This window comes from Zootoca vivipara, chromosome 6, assembly GCF_965207765.1.
Source record: "Zootoca vivipara chromosome 6, rZooViv2.hap1.1, whole genome shotgun sequence".
Taxonomy (NCBI): Eukaryota; Metazoa; Chordata; class Lepidosauria; order Squamata; family Lacertidae; genus Zootoca; species Zootoca vivipara.
The window spans coordinates 21,261,662-21,275,137 of record NC_142589.1 but is presented as its reverse complement, the minus strand read 5'-3'; positions in this window follow the sequence as shown (position 1 = coordinate 21,275,137).

Below are 13,476 nucleotides of genomic sequence, written 5' to 3'. Positions count from 1 at the left end.
AGGGATGAACAGATCAGTTTGCCAATTTCTCATCAATTTCCCATGTGTTATGAATGAAGTCTGTTCCATCCCATTTCTTCATTAATACATATTTAAAAATGCATATGAAAACCACATTTTGGATACATTTGCTCATCAAATGCATATTTCAAAACTTATTTTCTTTAAAGACATACATTTCTAATTTTGTTTTAACTCTCAAAACATGCTCCCCCCCCAAGGCAATGACTTCACACTGCAAGACTCGGAGACGTGCAAAATCTAAAGGGCAAGTACATCCCAAACCGCACGTTAGTCTGGTGGGTGCTGAGCAAGTCAGTTGACATGGAAACTCTCAAAGAGCAGATTTCTCAAGCTCCTCAGGTTCAGCATCCTGTCGTGGCTGGTTAGATGCTCCTGGGCCTGGGGGATCCCAGAGGTAGGGCAGGAAAGAGATGGCAACTTTTATGTAAAATATCTGCTTCTCTGTGTGGGTTTTTTTTTGTACCAAAATGGCATCAGAAAAATCCAGAGGAGTGCATAATCCGATAGGAAACTGGCAGCAGGTGCGCAAATTCTTGTCCACAAATAAGCTTGATAGTGTTGGATGGGGTCAATCCACTGCTAAAAGGGAACCATGCAAATTCTGCTTCTATCCTTATGATAACAAACAAAATCCTGGCCTGCCTTCCATGGTTATTTTAATGATGCAAAGGAAGGTAAATGAACTGTTTTGGAACCAGGAACATAGGAATCTGCCTTATATCGAGTCAAACCAATGCTCCCTCAATATTGGATGCACTGACAGGCAGCAGCTCCTCTGGATTTCAGATAGGGTACATTCCTAGCCCTATTCTAGAAATGCCAGAGGTTGAACCTGGGACCTTCTGCATGCCAAGCAGATATCCTACCACAGAGCTATGGCCCATCTACTTTTAAATGCTTTGGATCTTTGCCCACACAGTGGTACCTTGGTTCTCGAACTTAATCCGTTCCGGGAGTCCATTCGACTCTGACTCCCGGAACCATTCGAAAACCAAGGCACCGCTTCAGATTGGCTGCAGGAGCTGCCTGCACTCAATTGGAAGCCATGGAAGCTGCGTTGGACGTTCGTATTCTGAAAAACATTCACAAACCGGAACACTTCACGGTTTGTGACGTTCGGGAGCCTATTTGTTTGGGAGCCAACCTGTTCAACAACCAAGGTAAAGTAAAGGTAATGGGACCCCTGACCATTGGGTCCAGTCGCGGCCGACTCTGGGGTTGTGGCGCTCATCTCGCTCTATAGGCCGAGGGAGCCGGCGTACAGCTTCCGGGTCATGTGGCCAGCATGACTAAACCGCTTCTGGCAAACCAGAGCAGTGCACGGAAACACCGTTTACCTTCCCGCTGGAGCGGTACCTATTTATCTACTTGCACTTTGATGTGCTTTCGAACTGCTAGGTTGGCAGGAGCAGGGACCGAGCAACAGGAGCTCACCCCGTCACAGGGATTCAAACTGCCGACCTTCTGATCGGCAAGCCCTAGGCTCTGTGGTTTAACCCACAGCACCACCCGCGTCCCAACAACCAAGGTACCACGGTATAAAACACATTGTATCAAGTCATATTACATTGTATTTTATTTGCTGGCTTTTCCATTGTTCTGTAGTCTTGTTTGGTCCAGAATTACTTCCCTTTGCTATTTGGGCATTTAAATCTATGCATGCTAACGTTGAATTAGATCCCACTGACTTTTGTCGGATTTACTTCTTGAGAAACTCGTGCACCCAACACTTTAAGATGGTTTTGTTTTTGTTTTTGTCAGCATTCATCAACATATGCATGTTCATCAGTTAAACCCCACACCTGAAAAATATTTATGGGCATCATGATTACATTAAGATCGCTTTGTTGTTAAATGGTTTGCTATATGGCATATAGACAAATGGGGACTAGGAACATGGCTTTTTGCTCTGAATGAAGCCAAAAGTTGTCAGGGCATCAAATGCTACACCCAACTGGTTATTTGCACAATCTCAGAGGGCAAAATGCCCAGAGGAATATCAGCCCTGTGAGACTGATGATTAATATCTCTCCCCCTCTCATTTTCCTAGCTGACATTCTGGACATAATATCCTTTTCCTCAACATGTTCCAGAGCTCGTACAGGGCTGCATGTGTGGAATGGATCTCTAGAGCCTTATATTAACTCTGGCTGTGTGCAGACAGAAAGATAACATTTCTACGCGCACCATCTGCTTACTACCATCTGCCCCTCGAGACTTCTTTCCCCTCACCCAACATGCTGAGTCCTCCTCAGAGCAAGGCAGATCTCTGGTGAAACACCTGTAGATGCTCAGGCGAGAACAGGAAGTTCTGTCCCGCCATGCTGAGTATCTCACAAAAGCAGCTACTGCCGCTAGAGGGAAGAAAGAGACTCCTCATCTTTGGGACTGATATTTGAACTAGGCTTTCCCAATGTGGCACCCTCAAGATACTGGATTCCAAGAGTTCCAGCCAGGATGGCCAATGTCAACTGTGGGGGAAAGCTGGTGTAGAGAATCTGTTCATGGAGTTTTGCTAGCAAGTCTACGGACGTCTCTATTTTCATTGGAGAAATGTTGGTGGGTATGGAGTTATGCGACCCCCCCCCCCAAGCCAAGGGGATAAGTAACTATAAAGCCTTTAGAAGACACCTGAAGACAGTCCTGTATAGGGAAGGTTTTTTTTTTAAAATAATAATAAAAAGTTTAATGTTTTATTATGTTCTCATATATGTTGAAAACCACCCAAAGTGGCTGGGTCAACCCAGTCAGATGTGAGGCATATTATTATTATTATTATTATTATTATTATTATTATTATTATTAAATAGGACATTCCTATTTTCATTGGAGAAACGTTGGAGGCTATGAGAAATGTTACTAGATGCCCCCAGGCAAGGTCACTTTGTGGGATCAGCTCATAAATGCAGATGTTATCAAAACTCTCCTCAATCAGATTTTTCCCCAAGGTTTTGGACTCCCAGATTACCTGGGATCTACTTGGGAAGTGGACCCAAAACACACAGGGGCGTTCTTCACTAGTTCATTTTCTATTTCCAGGTCTCTTCCCCTGTCCCCCACCCACAGTGTGGTGCAATTCCCATTTACCGCAACTTCAAAATTCCCTGCTTCCTCATTCTAAGCACTTGATCGGGGAAGGTGCGAAGGTTCTGCGACTTTACATCTTGGCTTGTTTACGTATGCACAAATATCACTGCCTAGCAATGATATTGCTAGTGTCTCTAGCAATAGAGATACAGGCCACAAGATGTCAGCATAACAGCACTCAAAACTGCTCCCAAGGGCCATTCGTTTTTTTAAAAAAACAAACCACACAAGACAAATGCTTTCATCACCCAAATAAATTGCTCTAATAATCACAGTACCTGCGGACCAGCGCTTACGGAGAATTAGTATAACCTACTATGCAAAGCACAACCTTAGATTTGATCCAGAGTCTGCAGGTTTGGGGATAACACAGAACTCTTTAGATTTTTTTTGGGGGGGGGGAAGCGGCTCAGTTCAATCATAGAAAGAACAACAACAACTAACACAGATTGTTGGTTCAGGAGAGCCTTCAACATTTACCAGCCCCAGCCTGCTGGTGCAGAGTCATCTAAAGTGGGCAGTTTTACATCAAGCTCCTTAGTTTAGCCCCAACATGGGTCAAGAGCATACTGCCACTCCCTGAGATTTGTTGCAGGCCGGGGGCCAAGCGGAGGTAAGGAAGGAGCAACTAGGAGAAGGAAAATTCATATTCCAAACACAGAAAAAGGAAACTCTGCCAATGCACCCAGACGGATCCCCAGACTGGGATTCCTTATTGACCAGACAATTACCTTCCCATCCATCATGCTAATTATACCAATTAAGAGATGGTGACAGGCCAGGCAGGACTTATCATGGGGGACTTTTAGAACTGAGGGCTGACATCCAATTTGGAAGCCGGAGAGGCTGGCAAGGGGATGATGGATATGCTGTGACTATCCTCGCAGTTGGGGGTGGAGGGCAGTAGATGAAACTCAAAATATGAGTTTTCCTTTTAGTTGGAACTAGGGATGGGGGAGAAATGTGGCTCAGTTTGCACTTTTATTTTTATTTTTTATTTTATTTTATTTTGCAATGCAGTTCTCTGGCCAAGTGCTGTATCCAAAAACTGCATATGCTGGGATGAAGTGTGCATGAAAATGTACCTAATAGCGAAGAGCATACCCCCAAATGCAATATGTTAGGGAGCACTGTCTTTTTTGGGGGGGGAGGGGAGAAAGTCTAAAAGGCAAACATGCGTACAAACATTTGTGCATACAATACAGTCACAGCTTACATATGATTCACTTGCGCAATTTCAACCTTGCATGGTTGGAAAGCTGGCCGGTGGAAATCCCACAAATTAATGGCTTGCAAGGTGAGGAGCTCACCGCATTGCTTACAGGACTCTAGGAGGCTCTTGCATTCGTAAGATCTTGGACAGCCAAGATCATGAGAGCCTCTCGGACCCCCTGCAAGAGCACCCTAGGCGGAGAGCTCTTACCAACACTTTTATTTTTTAATTTCTGGCGAGGGGAAGGATTGCCTAAAAGCTGGCACTGGTTTCAGGTTGAGATGGGCAAGATCTTTCTCGCACAAAGCACCGAAGCGCTCCCATTTTCCTCGCTGTGAAAATTAGTGTCCATGAAACCTCACTGGAGGATGTGATATAACCCCCTGAGTGGGAGTAGAGCAGGAAAATACAGAGAAAGTATATTTATCTCTCCAGAACAGGAGAAAAGGCAGGGCTGTTTGCCAGAACCGGACTCTTGAGAAGGAAAGGGTCACAGCCGAGGGGTAGAGCATCCCCCTTGCATTGAGAAGGGCCCAGGTTCAAACCCTGGCATCTCCAGGTAGGACAGGAAATGTCCCTTGTCTGAAAACCTCAGAGAACTTCTGCCAGCCAGTGCAGACATTACTGAATTAGATGGCCTGGCTCCCCTATAGGGCATCTTCCTGTGCATTCGCTATTTTTAATAGAGGGGTAATGGGGTAATAGAGGGGTAATCAGAGAGCAAGCATGCCTTTCCTCTTGCTCTTGAAAAATCATTTCAGCAAAGGAAGGTTGTGGACTGGCAACAGGCCTGACAACAAACGATCCTCTGCAACCAGGTATGTTCTACTCACGAGTAGATCTATTGCAATTAATGAATATGACTAGATACGTTGAGTACACTAGGGTCCACTCTGAGTGAAACCTAGTTGAATGCCACCCAAAAGGTTGCCAGGGCCGGCCCACCTATGAACCAGGGTGAGGCGACCACCTTAGGCGGCAAGATCCACAGAGGCAGCTGATTTGGCTTGCTGTCATGAACTGGCAGGGCAACGGGGAGGAGGAACTGGGACACACCAGGGCAAGCAGGGGATGGGGAAGGAAGTACTCACAGGATGGCGAAGGATGGTGATGGATCAATGCACAGGAACCAAGGCAGCAGGACCGATCACCAGAGCCACAGGTGCCCCTGTCTCCATGAACAGGGCAGGATCTGAGGTGTAGGGAGCAGGGGAAGGGATGCTTCAGGAGGCTGAGGCAGGCAAAGTCCCACAGCCCAGCTCCCTAGCTTGCCAGGTGGGGCTCGCTAGCTCTGGGAGGAGGGGTGTGATTCCTCAGCTGGAGTAGGCTTGGAACAGATGAGGGTCACCTGCCTCATCAAGCCCAGATGCAGCCATCAGCAGGCCAAGTACACAAGGGAAGCAGAGCAGTGTCTGCTCAACTGCCCCTGTTGATGGACTTCAGCTTGGATGCTCCTGGATCCCTGTAGGACTGTGCTTCCCTTTGGACACATGGATTGACTCTGGACTGGGGACTTGACATACTGATTTGCCACCAGGTAGGCCAGGGGTTTGGGGGAACCTGCTGTTATGGCGACAGTGATATCTGCAGTGTGCTCTTTGGAGGCCCAAACTGGACCCTCCAAGTGTCCCTATTTTCCAAGGACAGCCCAGCGTTTTCAGAACCTGTCCCAGTTTCTGATTTGATCCCAGAATCTCCTGCTTTTCCTTAGGATGTTGCTGTTTTCATCGGAGAAATGTTGGACTGTATGCTTCCCCCCCCCAATGATGGCCTTTGATTCCCACATCAAACATTGGATAGGGTTGATTTGATTCCACTCCCTGTAGATCTCCACCTCCCCCCCTTTTCCTTGGGGGGGGGGGAGGCAGAACCGCTTTGTGGTTTGTCTCAGGTGACAAAACATTTTGGGCCGGCCCTGAAGGTTGCAGCGTAGCCCTGACCTGTGTGTGTTCCCTCAGCCTGTGCTGGAGGATTGTCTGGGGGTTACGTCATTAGCATGCAACCCATTCGGGCAGGAGGTTTTTCTGCATTTTCATGGCTCTTAATGCTAATACCATGTTTTCTGTGCACTTTCCCCTGTTACGTGGATACATATTTGCCTGTATTGTTCTGTTCCCGTGTTTTCCCTTCCTTCTCTTGCATGTTGCCTTTGTATTGCACCATATACTGAGTCAGTCTTTTCATAAAATGGTGAGGAGTAGGACCTACAGGTAGAAGGAGTCTTAAATGCGGTGATTCTGAGTTGCATTTCCTGCCTTTGGACACTAGATGGCATTAGATCCCGCTGATACCTTCTTATATGCCTAACCTTAGGGCCGCCACTCTATTGGAGGAAGCTTAGTTGATTAAATTATGAGTCTTTGCTGGTTGATGGATTAAATCTAGGAACGTTTGCACCTGAGTAAAGAAGGATACTTCTAAAATCCCCACAGGCATCATTCCATCAGGCAGAGGAACAGCCATTGCAAACAAGCATCAACAGAAGGAGGTGCCCTCACCACACACCCCAAAAAAATGGAATGGGGAGGCAGCAAGGTGCAGTGGTTAGAGTACTGGACCAGGAGCAGGAAGGCCCAGGTTCAAATTCTCCCAACTCAGACATGAAATTGACTTGGCGATGTTGTGTCTGTTGCTGTACTGAAGCCAAATGTACCTCACAGGGACTTTATGAGGAGATAGGGTTGCCATATTTCAAGAAGTACAAAATCCAGACAAAACTTTTGGGAAAGTTTCAGAAAAGTGGACATTTTGCTGATTTCTCAAAATTCCCCCAGATGCTAAGTTCGTCATTGGAATGCTGGACATGTCTGGGAAAATCCAGACATTTGGCAGCCATAGAGGAGGAAAATGGGGAAGGGAGAACCACACACAAGGCCTTGAGCTCTTTTGAGGAAAGGTGGGATCTAAACGTAATTAAAAAAAACCATAAATTTCCTGGAGCTGCAGCAGCAACTGCATTCATTGCTCTGTAACACAAGTGAAGCAGCACTTGTCCGCTTAAGGCAGAGGTTTTCAACCAGCTCCCTTGGCCAACTACATTCTTTCTGTGGCATCCCTGCAGGGCTCAGGAGCCCAGTTACTTCACCCCTTGCCTGCAGAGCTGACAGCCTCTCATCCTTTTTCGAACACCCTCCCTTGTGGAGTGTTCCCTCAGCCTCCTCCCCTCTTCCCTCTCTGTGGGAGTCCTCTGGGCAGCTGCTGCTGCTGCTGTCCCTGGTCTCCCCACCCTGCCCCAAAGAGAGGTGTCTCCTAGAGGCACCATTCAGCTGCAGGGCTTATAGCCTGGGCTGCTGCAACAAACAGCCACCCAAGTCTTTGGGAGGCAGAGATGCGAGAGGGCATCAGAAGAGGAAGGGAAGAGGGCCAGGGGCCAGTGTCGCCCGCGGCCCCCTTGACCATAATTCAAGGCACCCCAGGATGCCATGGCACACTGGTTGAAAACTACTGGCTTATGGGCTTACCCAATGCTCATCTGACAAATTCTGGTTTGGAAGATGCCTCTTCAATACAGGGCACTCATCAAACTGACTTAGAGCTTGTGCATTTTAAGAGCATGGCTGTCCTTCTGCAGCCTGGTTCTCCATCCGTAGAAAAGCCCCATTATATCCCCTGCTAGAATGAGGACAACCCTCCTCTTAGCTACGAAACCTAGTTTTCAAATTTCTTGGATTAATGGAATCTGGGTTTATTATTATTCTCCCCAAGGAGCAGCCTTAGCTCAGTGGTAGATCACGTGATACTGTCTGTGCATGCGGACATGTCCTGGGTTTAATCTGGTGCCGGGCTGAAAGCTGCCTTCCAGTTTCTCATATGTTTCTTCCTAACCACCCCCACCCCACCCCTACTGGGCCACAGTAAAAGAGGCTTGTGATTTTCTGCCTCATTCCTAGGATGCTTTAGAATGTCATTGAAAGACATAAGAAGAGCCTACTGGATCAGGCCAAGGCCCACCTAGTCCAGCATCCTGTTCTCATAGTGGCCAACCAGATGCCCCAATGGGAAACCTGCAAGCAGGATCTGGCCAGGGACATGAGCCCCTGCAACTGGCATTCAAAGGCGGCAATGGCTCCGACAATGGAGGTGGAATGTAGCCATTGTGGCTAGTAGCCATTGACTGCCTCCTCCCTCCATGAATTTGTCTAACCCTCTCTCAGAGCCAGCTTTGGATCACGATCTCTTATGAGTATGAATTGCACTGTTTATGTTCTGTGAGAACAAGTACTTCTTATTTGGCTGGCCTGAAGGTTCCAACAGTCAGATTCACCAGATGTCTAGTATTTCTCCCAGCAACTCTGAAACGGGTTGGTTTCTTCCATATTTTGACTGTTCCCTCTCCTGAAAGGACAGAGCGAATGGAAGCCTGGTTGCTGACCTTGCCTCCTCAGCAGAAACAAGGCTCTTGTATTCTTAGAACAGACCTTAAAATAAATAATATGCTATTGATCTTGCATGGTACCCTGTGTTAGTCCTATTCCAAGGAAACCCGTTGAAGTTAACGGACATGACTCGCTTTCATCCAGTAATTTCAATAGGTCCACTCTGAGTAGGACTTAATTGGCTCCACTCCGTTCTTATTTGTTCTTTGCTCTAAGATACGGTTCCCATAATTTTGAAGAGCAAAAAAGAGGACACATTTTCCAACTTCTAAGTACGGATTGCTTTGACGACTTTCATTTTAAATACCCCTAACTATACGTAGGCTATAGAAGCTGTGATATATAGCTAGTAGCAATGTTCTTAACTTTCAACAACAAAATAAAAATAATACATATTGCTCACATGAAAGTATTTGGGCTCATGTTCACATCTTGGTGAACACAAGTGTGCACACCATAGGGTTGGCATACATCCAGAATTTCCCAGACGTAGAAAGAGTATGACACTTGGAAGCAGTGTCCAGAAATGGCTAAAATGTCCTGGAAAGTCTAGATTTTGGTGAACTTTCCCAAAAAATAGCTCAAATACTTCATTTAAAAAAATATTTTGCAACCCTAGCACGCATCAGTTTATTTAAACTGTTTAACATGTACATATAGACTCTCCTTAAGGGCAAGGGGATGTTAACTCTTGCCTTCCCACTCCTTTAGTTCAGCCACTAGAGAAGGGATTTATACAGTATTTACCTATTTTAAGATGCTGCTCTGTTGTGATTCTGTGTTGCAGACTAGCTTAGCCGGGTGCCTTAGATTTGAGTCTAATACACTAGAATTTTTTCTTGGGTAACTGTAAAGAAAAACAAATAAACAAAAACTGGATATATTTTTTGCCAAATTTTAAAAATCCATCCGGAGATGCCAGCTTCTGCAGCTATTATGCCTCCGATATTGCTGCTGGATGAGCAAGCGGCTGTCTCTCCATCATGATGGCAATAGCAGTGGTTCTATAGTGGCTATCTAAACTAAGGTCGTCTTGGGTGCTAAGGTTGACAGAGGGAGCCCACTTCGCAGGTCCGCTGCCCTCAGAAGCTTAGGTGGAGCGGCCCATAACAGGGCCTTCTCTGTGTCAGCCCCTAAGCTGTAGAATTCCCTCCTTGCACAGGTGCATCTGGTGCCCAAATTGTATAGCTTCCATTGTGCGCAGAAGTTGCCACCTCTTCACCTCTTTGGCACCAGGGATTCATATTTGTGGAGCCCACACTATTCCTCTGATTGGGAAATATTTTCACTGATTTTAATCTTACATTTTTATATTGCCCTAACCCATCCTTGGACCTTAGGGTGAAGGGTGGTAGTAGTAGTAGTAGTAGTAGTAATAAATAAAATTTTTGATTGCCCCCCACAATTTGCACAGCAAAAATATCCACAGAAATGAAACCCTCTTCTTGGCTCTTCCATCAGTCTTGGCTCTGATATCCAAAGAGTAGCAAACAATCATGTCACATATAACAAAAGGTACTTTAAAATAAGCTTTATTTAGTTGTTGTGTATTTTTTTTTAATATTTTCATATCTGCATCCATGCCTTCAAGGAATTGTTTCTCCCCACACATGTTGGGGGAGGGAAGAAAAGAAAGTTAAATCTAATGTTACCCATAGTTCAGAAGCTATTTTATGGTAGTAGTTCTCTTTTAAATAAATCACCTTCTTAGTTTTGCTTTTAAAATAATTATTTCCTAATTTACAAAACAAAACCAAAAAAGGGGGGAGTTTGTTTTTTTAAAGAGAGAAAACAAGAAAGCTGAAATGGAAAAAGAAGAAGAAATGTCTAAATGTTTTCCAGAAGTTTTGCTGTTTGGATTTTGAACTCTGATTAAAAGGGAAGATGGGGGAAGGGATGAGGGGGGGGGAGGAATGTGTAGCATATTGCAAAGAAGTGACCCACAGAGAAATGTTCTGCCTCTTGTTTACTTGAGGCTAATGGGAACTTCCTTCTGAAATATAAACAACAGCTTTGGAGAAGCAGTTTTTGTCAGGATTGTGGGAGGGGGGAGAAAGGGTTTAACTCCCCTCGCTCACCCCCATGGCTTCCCTGCAACTGCAATTTTACATAACAAAAGACATGCATGTTGCCCTTAACATAATATCTAGTTGAGCTGTAAGATAGGCCTTGCTCATCCCAACATTGGCTGGTAGGGTCCATTTCCACCTGCTTTGTTTTCCTCAGGTAGCAGAACCTTCATGCAGTCCTCCTGGCAATCTTAAGATAAGGTGTCCCCCATTCCAAAAAGATGGGAGTCTCAAAAGCCAGTCCAGCACTGTAGAATCCATTGCCTTCCACTATCAAGGCATTTGTTACTTTTGCAAAATGATGGGTTGGGTTAGTTGCCTATTAATTGGAAAAGCAAAGTCTTGGTGACAGGGAAGAGATGGGGTGGATTTTGAAAGCACCTCCCAAAGCCTTTTATTCTCCTGAGGTGTAATTCCTACTAAAAGCCTGGCAAAAGGCAGCATTCTAAAGGGATCTACCCCTGCCACGATTCCCCCTCCCCCCACATATAGAAAAAATCTGGGTTGATGACACTGTCTGGGTTGAATCCTGACAAGACAGAAGTACTGTTTTGGGGGGACAGGAGGCGGGCAGGTGTCAAGGACTCCCTGGTTCTGAATGGGGTAACTGTGCCCCTGAAGGACCAGGAGCGCAGCCTGGGACTCACAGCTGTCCATGGAGGCGCAGGTTAATTCTGTGTCCAGGGCGGCTGTCTACCAGCTCCATCTGGTACGCAGGCTGAGACCCTACCTGCCTGCAGACTGTCTCGCCAGAGTGGTGCATGCTCTGGTTATCTCCCGCTTGGACTACTGCAATGCACTCTACGTGGGGCTACCTTTGAAGGTGACCCGGAAACTGCAATTAATCCAGAATGTGGCAGCTAGACTAGTGACTGGGAATGGCCGCCAGGACCACATAACACCGGTCCTGGGAGATCTACACTGGCTCCCAGTACGTTTCCCAGCACAATTCAAAGTGTTGGTACTGACCTTTAAAGCCCTAAACGGCCTCAGTCCTGTATACCTGAAGGAGCGTCTCCACCCCCACCATTCAGCCCGGACACTGAGATCCAGCACCGAGGGCCTTCTGGCAGTTCCCTCATTGCGAGAAGTGAGGTTACAGGGAACCAGACAGAGGGCCTTCTCTGTAGTGGCACCTGCCCTGTGGAATGCCCTCCCAGCAGATGTCAAGGCAATAAGCAACTATTTTACTTTTAGAAGACAGCTGTTTAGGGAAGTTTTTAATGTTTGATGCTGTACTATTTTTAATGTTCTGTTGGAAGCTGCCCAGAGTGGCTGGGAAAACCCAGCCAGATGGGCGGGGTATAAATAATAAATTTATTTATTATTATTATTATTATTATATTATATAAGAAAGGAGAGATGATTTGGTTGCAGAAATGCTCGACTGAAGGAAGCAATGGCCCATTTGTAACATTTGCAAGGTCTTGCTGAAAATCCCTGTGTTCTGGGACAGAGAGAAGCGGAGGCTTTTTTATGTCAACAAAATGGGTCTGAGGCAGTTAACAGGCTCCAGAGTTCCTGTGTATGTGCTGGCATCCAAGGAGATATGCGAGACACAAAAATGACAAACAGAAGAATGTTTGCACATCTTCTTTACTTGCCTTGCGCCATTTTATTCTGCTTCAGTTCATACGGAAGGAAAATAGAGGCCTAGCACATCTCCTCGGCCCCAACCCTTCTGAGATTCTATCAGCCGTTGTTGCACACTTTCCATAACCATAAAGTCTAGAAACTTGGACAAGGATAAGGGAACAGAGGTACCTATGTCTGTAGTAATGGTCACAGGCCAGAACTGCAGTGTACACAGCTCTTTGGAGGGAACTCCTGAACGAGTCAGCTAAAAAATACTTAAGCTCAGTGTCACATGGCTGAGTGTCCTCACTATAGCACCCTGGGTGGAAGGGACTCTGGGGGATGCAATCCAAAGGACATTGCTTGCTGGATATCTACACGCCTTGCTGGTATGTTTCCTGGGTCCTATGTTTGCTAGGCAGTTTGGAGGCAGTGAAGCATCGCCCAGGAGCCAGTGGATGGGTTTTGGGGGGCAGCTCAGAGAGGGAGGGGATCAAGCTCTGTTGTCCTCCTGATATCATCTGGTGTGTAATGTTTTTTTTTTTGGGGGGGGGAACCCCAAACCTTTTAATTTCTTAAAAGAGTTGTTTTTTATTAAAAAAAAAAGGCTTGGTTGGATCAATAAATTCTGAACTGAGAGTAGAGGGGGGCTGTCTGTTACTCCTAAGCAGGTGGAGGTCATGGGTGAAATCCTTGTTAAAAAGAGGTCTTACTACTATATTTGACACTGGCTGCTGCCCAGGAAAAGTGCAAGTAGATAAATAGGTACCGCTCCGGCAGGAAGGTAAACGGCGTTTCCGTGCGCTGCTCTGGTTCGCCAGAAGTGGCTTGGTCATCCTGGCCACATGACCCGGAAAAACTGTCTGTGGACAAACGTCGGTTCCCTCGGCCAGTAAAGCGAGATGAGCCCAGAGTCGTCTGCGACTGGACTTAACTGTCAGGGGTCCTTTACCTTTTTTAAAAAAACTGTCCAGGCAAATTCAAAGCTTGACCTGGAAGCTTTTGTAGCCCTACCAAGTCAAGGGGGACCAATGAACTGCCTAGGTGGGTGAAGATACTCTGTAGCCCAAGAGGACACCACAGCCCAGGGGACCTTCAAACACTTCACCCCAAAGGGAGGCAGAGTCCAAAT